A 7,611-nucleotide genomic window follows, 5' to 3' on the forward strand; every position below is an offset into this window, starting at 1 on the left:
TCTCTTTTCAACACTTTCAACTGGTTGGATGAGACTTCTCTCACTATTAAAGACTATCTCCTCAGTTGATTGTAGATGTAATCATCCATAGATGCAATCAACTTACTGATGATTTAAGTACATGAAACGTCCTCACAGTAACAATCAGGCCAGTGTTTCCTTGACCAAATAACTGAACACCAAAACCTGGCCAAGATGACACATGAAATTAACCATTATACTACATAATAGCAAATGTAATTTTACAAGATATAGTTATTTAGTCAATGCTCTCTGATTGGGTATTGTTAATCTCTCCTATTTATTATACGCAAAAAAAAAAAAAAAGGATAGAGCCTGTGGGATAAAAATTAAAATTGCTTCCTTAAGAACAAGAGTAGACAAAAATCTGCTCTGGTACTTGGATCATGTATCACATGTACAAATTGTTTGTAATTTTTGGAAATGCTGTACACTATCTTGACAGAGAATGCTTTTCATGGATTTATACTTTTCTCCAAAATATTCTGTTTATGAAATAAATAGGTCTTTCTTTATATATATATTTATCAACTACACAACTATTTATTCTCAAAAAGGGAATAATCTGGGTTCCTAGTTATATTTAAGTAGTTTCTGAACATCTTAAAGAAATCCCAAAGTTTTTGTGTATTTCCACGAATAGTTGCTAAACCAAAACTAATATGTCTTAATTTTTATAGCTTTAAAAGGCTGAGGAATGATTGGACAAAGGATGAAGAGAAGAGGAAGGACTTAAAATATATTTTAGCTTACGTAATCAAGTTTAAGTCTCAGGACTAAGGTTAGCTGAGGGACAGGCTATTTATTTGTTTGTTTGTTTATTTTAGTAGACATTTTCAAATATACTAAAAGTAGAAAGAATAGTAAAAAAATCCTTAAATACTAGCATTCGGTTTCCACAACTCTAGGTATTTTTTGCCAGTTTTGTTGCATCTGTTTCTCACAACCTTTCTGTCTGAGTTTTTTTTTTCTTTTGTTGGGGTATTCCAATGAAAATCCTATGCAGCATGCCATTCATCAGTATGAATTATGAATCGATAGGTTCTATGTTAAGCAAAATTCCAAAATTATCCCTTATGTTTAAGGCCCCTGAACGCATCTTCTCCTAGGTATTCCATCAAACACTAATCTTAGCACTGCTTTAAGAGATTTTGAATACATAATAAAGATTCTAAGTCAGTTGGTTTTAAAATAGGGAAATAGGCCCTATCTAATCACATGAGTCCTTTAAACTTGTGGCTAGAGATCAAAGACCAAAGAAGTTAGAGATTCAACACATGAAGGAGATTTGGCATGCAAAAAGTTCTCCTTTGTTAGCTTGAAGATGGAGGGGGCCACATTCCAAAGAACAGTGATCCCTCTTTAACAGTAAGGAAGAAAATAGAGATTTCATTCCCACAATTTCACAATTACGGGAAACTGAATACTATCACCAATCTGAATGAGCTTGGAAGGGGCCCCAAAGTCTCAGATGAGAGAGTTGCCTCAGCAAACACATTTGATTTCAGTGGATTGAACCCGTGATCAGAGAACCCAGTCATGGTGTGAAAACTTCCCAAGGGAACTTCAAGATGATAAATTTGTGCTGTTTTAAGTTACTTGCTATGTTTGTGCTAATTTGTTATGCATCAATGTAAGACTAAAATTGATGTGTTTTTTAATATAAACTACCATGCCATTATCACACCAAACAAAATTAACAATAACTGCCTTCTATGTGCTTCAATTTGATAAAGCTGCTGGAATGCAATATATCAGAAATGGGTTGGCTTTTACTATAAGGGTTTATTAACTTACAACTTACAACTAAGGCTATGAAAAGGTCCAAATTAAGACATTAACAGGATGATACATGGACTCTAAAGAAAGGCTGCCGGCATCTTGGACACCTCTTCCACATGGGAAGGCACATGGTTTACATCTGCTGGTCCTTCACTCCTGATTGCCTTCAGCTCTGGTTTCAGTGGCTTCTTCTGTGGGTACTCTCTTAGCTTCTTTGGAGCTTTCCTCTTAGCTCCTCTGGGGTTTTTTCTCTAATCTCTCCCCAAACTTTTCTGGATGTGTCTTTCTCTGCTTTCTGGGCCTTTTATCCTCTCATAAAGGACTCCAGTATAGGATTAAGACCCACCTTGAATTGGGTAGGTCACATCTCAATTGAAATAACCTAATCAAAAGTTCCCACCCAACACAGGTCTGAACCCACAGGAATGGATTAAAAGAACATGGCCTTGAGTACTTTGGCCACATCCAAGAATGATGACACTGTCAACTGAATTAAAGAAGAGTCCTCCACGGTACACTTTCTAGAGTGATAAAGAGCTTATGAGCACTGAAATTTGGTGAAAGTATCATCATGTTTATCCTTTGGTGAGTGTAAACCCAGAAGAAGACAGTTGTCAGCTGAGTGTTGATAGTGCAGCTACTGGAGTTAGTGAACTGGAAATATGTACTTATAGAATTCACTCAGAAAGAGTGGGCCATGCTGGGTACATCCCAGAGAAAGTTGGGCAGAGATGTGATGCTGGAGAATATCAGTCATCTACTCTCAATGGGATATCAGGTCTGTAAATCAGATGTAGCTTCAAAGTTGGTTCAAGGGAAGGAACTGTGGGAAAAAGGAATTGTATTGTTTTAAAGCTAGAATTCAGGCAGGAAAAGTAGTCTTAAAAAACAAGAAATGGGCAGTGGCCAAGATGGCAGCTTAGCAATGTGCGCGATTTAGTTCATCCTCCAGAACAGCTACTAAATAACCAGAAACAGTACAGAACAGCTCCTGGGGCCACATCAGTGACCAGGCACACAGCGTACCACAGTCTGGACCACCTGGACCAGCTACAAGCACCCCCAGAACCAAGAGTTCCCCAAGCCACGATGGCCAGCTCCCCTCCCCGACAGGCTGCTTCACAGAGGGGAAAGGAAAGAGACTTTACCAGCAGCAGGGGCTGAGCCCAACCAAACACCAACTGTGGAATTAATTAACAAATTCTTACAACTAAAAATAGGCTCCCAGCTCAGACAAACCTGGTCAAAGTGGTGGTGGCTCATTTTTGCCCCAGCATCAAGGGGGCAGGGCTGACGGAAAAAAGAAAAACAAAAAAAAGAAGCAGAGGATTTTGTGGCTTTCTTTCTGCAGAGGTTTGACTGCCTTTGGATACAGTGGCAGGACTTCTCAGGCTGCAACTGCCCCAGGCATAGGTAGAAACGAGCTCATTTGAGGGCTTGTCTGGAGCCTGTGCCTTCCCCAGGGATGGTGTGAAACCCAACTCAGGTGGAATCCCTTCCTTAAGGATTTCAGACACCAGGGCTTGGAAATTTGAAGCCATTAAAACCAGCCTACAACCTCTCCTCTGTCTCCACCACACCCCCAGCAGGGAGGGTCTGCCAAATCATCTTATGCTGGTGGGACCTGCAGGCAGACAAGCGCCACATACTGGGCAGGATAAGAAAAATAGAGTCCTGAGATTTCACAGGAAAGTCTTTCAACCTGCTGGGTCTCACCCTCAGGGAAAACTGACACAGGTGACTCCTTCCCCCTGATAGGAGGACAGTTTGATATGGGAAAATCTGGCTGGGGTCTATAATATCTAAGTAGGCCCTCCTACGGGCGGGGGGAGGCACCATGCAAGCAGGGCAAAAAACAAGAAAACAACAACTGAAAAACTTTGCTCTGTTAAATAAAACCTAAGCTAGAGGTGCAGAAAAAAGCTGAACTGAATGTCAAAGAACAGAAAGACAACAAATTCATCCAGCAAGAAAATCCTAGGTAAAAGAAGTGAAAGCAATCTCCAAAATAAACTAATTAAGATAATTAAATGTCCAGACACCAGCAAAAAATAACAAATCACACTAGGAAAATTGAAGACATGGGCAAACCAAGAATTCAAATGAAGTACAGGAGTTGAAACAATTAATTCAAAATATACAAACAGACATGGAAAACCTCATCAAAAACAAAACCAATGAATTGAGGGAGGATATAAAGAAGGCAAGGAATGAACAAAAAGAAAAAATCAAAAGTCTGAAAAAACAAATCACAGAACTTATGGGAATGAAAGGCACGGTAGAAGAGATGAAAAAAGCAATGGAAATCTTCAATGGTAGATTTTGAGAGGCAGGAGATAGGATTAGTGAACTGGAGGACAAAACATCTGAAATCTGACAAGATAAAGAAATATATAGGGAAAAAATGGAAAAATATGAGCAGAGACTGAGGGAATTGAATGACAATATGAAGCACACGAATATACGTGTTGTGGGTATCCCAGAAGGAGAAGAGATGGGAAAAGAAGGAGAAAAACTAATGGAGGAAATTATCACTGAGATTTTCCCAAATCTTATGAAAGACTTAAAATTACAAATCCAAGAAGTGCAGCATACCCCAAAGAGAATAGATCCAAATAGACGTACTATAAGACACTTACTAATCAGAATGTCAGAGGTCAAAGAGAATCTTTAAAGCAGCAAGAGAAAAGCAATCCATCACATACAAGGGAAGCCAAATAAGACTGTAGATTTCTCAGCAGAAACCATGAAGGCAAGAAGACAGTGGGATGATATATTTAAATTACTAAAAGAGAAAAACTGCCAACCAAGAATTCTATATCCAGCAAAATTGTCCTTCAAAAATGAGGGAGAAATTAAAATATTTTCAGACAAAAAGTCACTGAGAGAATTTGTGACCAAGAGACCAGCTCTGCAAGAAATACTAAAGGCAGCAATAGAGACAGATATGAAAAGACAGAAGAGAGAGGTGTGGAGAAGAGTGTAGAAATGAAGACTATGAGTAAAGATAAAAAGAAGGAAAATTAGATATGACATATAAAATCCAAAAGACAAAATGGTAGAGGAAAGTACTACCTGTACAGTAATAACACTAAACAAACAGGACCCACCTATATGCTGCTTACAGGAAACACATCTTAGACCCAAGGATAAACAGGTTGAAAGTGAAAGGTTGGGAAAAGATATTTCATGCAAATAACAATCAGAAAAGAGCAGGAGTAGCTATACTAATATCCAACAAATTAGACTTCAAATGTAAAACAGTTAAAAGAGACAGAGAAGGATACTATGTATTAATAAAAGGAACAATTCAGCACGAAGACATAACAATCATGAATATTTGTGTGCCGAACCAGAATGCTCCAAAATACATGCAGCAAACACTGAAAAGAGAAATAGACACACCTACCATAATAGCTGGAGACTTCAACTCAACACTCTCATCAATGGACAAAACATCTAGACAGAGGATCAATAAAGAAACAGAGAATTTGAATAATGCAATAAATGATGTAGACTTAACAGACATTCATAGAACATTACACCCCACAACAGCAGGATACACCTTTTTCTCAAGGGCTCATGGATCATTCTCAAGGATAGACCATATGCTGGGTCACAAAGCAAGTCTCAATAAATTTAAAAAGATTGAAATCATGCAAAACACTTTTTCAGATCATAAAAGAATGAAGTTGGAAATCAGTAATGGCAGAGCACCAGAAAATTCACAAATATGTGGAGGCTCAACAATACACTCTTAAACGACCAGTGGGTCAAGGAATAAATTAGAAGAGAAATCAGTAAATATCTCAAGGCAAATGAAAATGAAAACACAACATATCAAAACTTTGGGATGCAGCAGAGGCAGTGCTAAGAGGGAAATTCATTGCCCTAAATGCCTATATCAAAAATGAAGAAAGGGCAAAAATTGAGGAATTAACTGCTCACTTGGAAGAAGTAGAGAAAGAACAGTGAACTAATCCCAAAGCAAGGAAAAAGAAAGATATAATGAAGATTAGAGCAGAAATAAATGAAATTGAAAACATGAAAACAATTGAGAAAATCATTAAAACCAGAAGCTGTCTTTACGAGAATATCAATAAGATTGATGGACCCTTAGCAAGATTGACAAAAAAAAAGGAGAGCATGCAAATAAATAAGATCAGAAACGGAAGAGGAGACATAACCATTGACCCCACAGAAATAAAGGAAGTAATGACAAGATACTATGAACAACTTTATGCTAATAAATACAATGATGTAGATGAAATGGACAACTTTCTAGAAAGGCATGAAAAACCAACTTTGACGTGAGAAGAAATAGATAACCTCAAAAAAACAATCACAAGTAAAGAAATTGAATCAGTCATTAAGAAGTTCCCCAAAAAGAAAAGTCCAGGACCAGATGGCTTCACATGTGAAGTTTACCAAACATTCCAGAAAGAATTAGGACCAATCCTGCTCAAACTCTTCAAAAAAATTGAAGAGGAGGGAAAGCTACCTAACTCATTCTATGAAGCCATCATCACCCTCATACCAAAGCCAGACAAAGATATTACAAAAAAAGAAAACTACAAGGGACAGGCCTTCTAGATGAGACCAGTAGGCTGGGAGCAAATACCAGTGAGACTTTAACGGGTGTCGTCGGTAGTGGAAGATTCTTCAACCAATCATTATATCAACCAATACAGATGTTTCTCTATCTTCATATGATGAAGATCAGGGATCTAAACTTATCCGAAAAGCTAGAGAGGCACCATTTGTCCCTATTGGGATGGCAGGTTTTGCAGCAATTGTTGCATATGGATTATACAAACTGAAGAGCAGGGAAAATACTAAAATGTCTGTTCACCTGATTCACATGTGTGTTGCAGCCCAAGGCTTTGTTGTGGGAGCAATGACTCTTGGTATGGGCTATTCCATGTACAAAGAATACTGGGCAAAACCTTAACTTTAGAAGAAGAGATGATGTCATGGTCTGCTGGTGGTATTTGCTTTCGTTAAGACACTTCAAGTTGAGGTTACACATATATGCTGAAAATAAATTGAGTACGTTCAGACAGTAACACAATTTTTTGAATATTGGCTTCCTTTCTTTCAGGCTTGATTTGTCTGGTGACCAAATTATTGGTGACAAGTTCACTAACTAGGTCATTCAGGGAAATCAAGTTAGCACAAAAGAAACATGTCATTCAGATTATCTTGATAATGGTAAAATGTCCACATTCTTGAACTCTTATAGGTGAAATTAGCTCTAAAAAAGACAGCAGGCAGAATATCACATTGTTTGGCTGTTATGTAAGAATACCATTTACCCAAATTAATTTAATTTTTTTCTGCCTACCTTCTGCACTTGTTTCACATTTTGGTTTCTAGGGCTGGTTGACTCTTAAAGAACTCTTTCAGAAAAGTGCATGGAATACAACATTGTAATGTCTCCCGCAACTGAACATATGTGTGTTTAAACTAAACCTGAAAACCTGGTAACAGATGCTTAGAAGTAGTATTTATTTTAGAATCATGCTTATTAATAAACATGAGAATAACTTAATTATAGATTCCATTTAACTTTCATAATTGCAGAATTATATTTTTACTGCTGTTATAACTTTTAAATGTCATCTTGAAATAGAAGTATGTAAAGTGCTAATCAAAAGAAAATGAGGACTTGAAATGTGTATAGTATTTGTTTATTTTCTCTGTAAGATTCACAAGTGTTGAACAAAACACCTTACCTGTATTGAAGGTGATAAGTGATTTATGAACAAGTTGGTTTGGCAAGGGATTATATACAGATTTGATATACTA

The 7,611-nt window shown here is 37.4% G+C and overlaps 1 pseudogene; it reads left to right on the top strand.

Moving 5' to 3' along the window:
• The first annotated feature begins 2,500 nt into the window (after window positions 1-2,500).
• Window positions 2,501-6,774, top strand: LOC143683087 (HIG1 domain family member 1A, mitochondrial pseudogene; annotated as a pseudogene).
• Window positions 6,775-7,611: the final 837 nt, after the last annotated feature.

Source organism: Tamandua tetradactyla, chromosome 5 (assembly GCF_023851605.1).
Source record: "Tamandua tetradactyla isolate mTamTet1 chromosome 5, mTamTet1.pri, whole genome shotgun sequence".
Taxonomy (NCBI): Eukaryota; Metazoa; Chordata; class Mammalia; order Pilosa; family Myrmecophagidae; genus Tamandua; species Tamandua tetradactyla.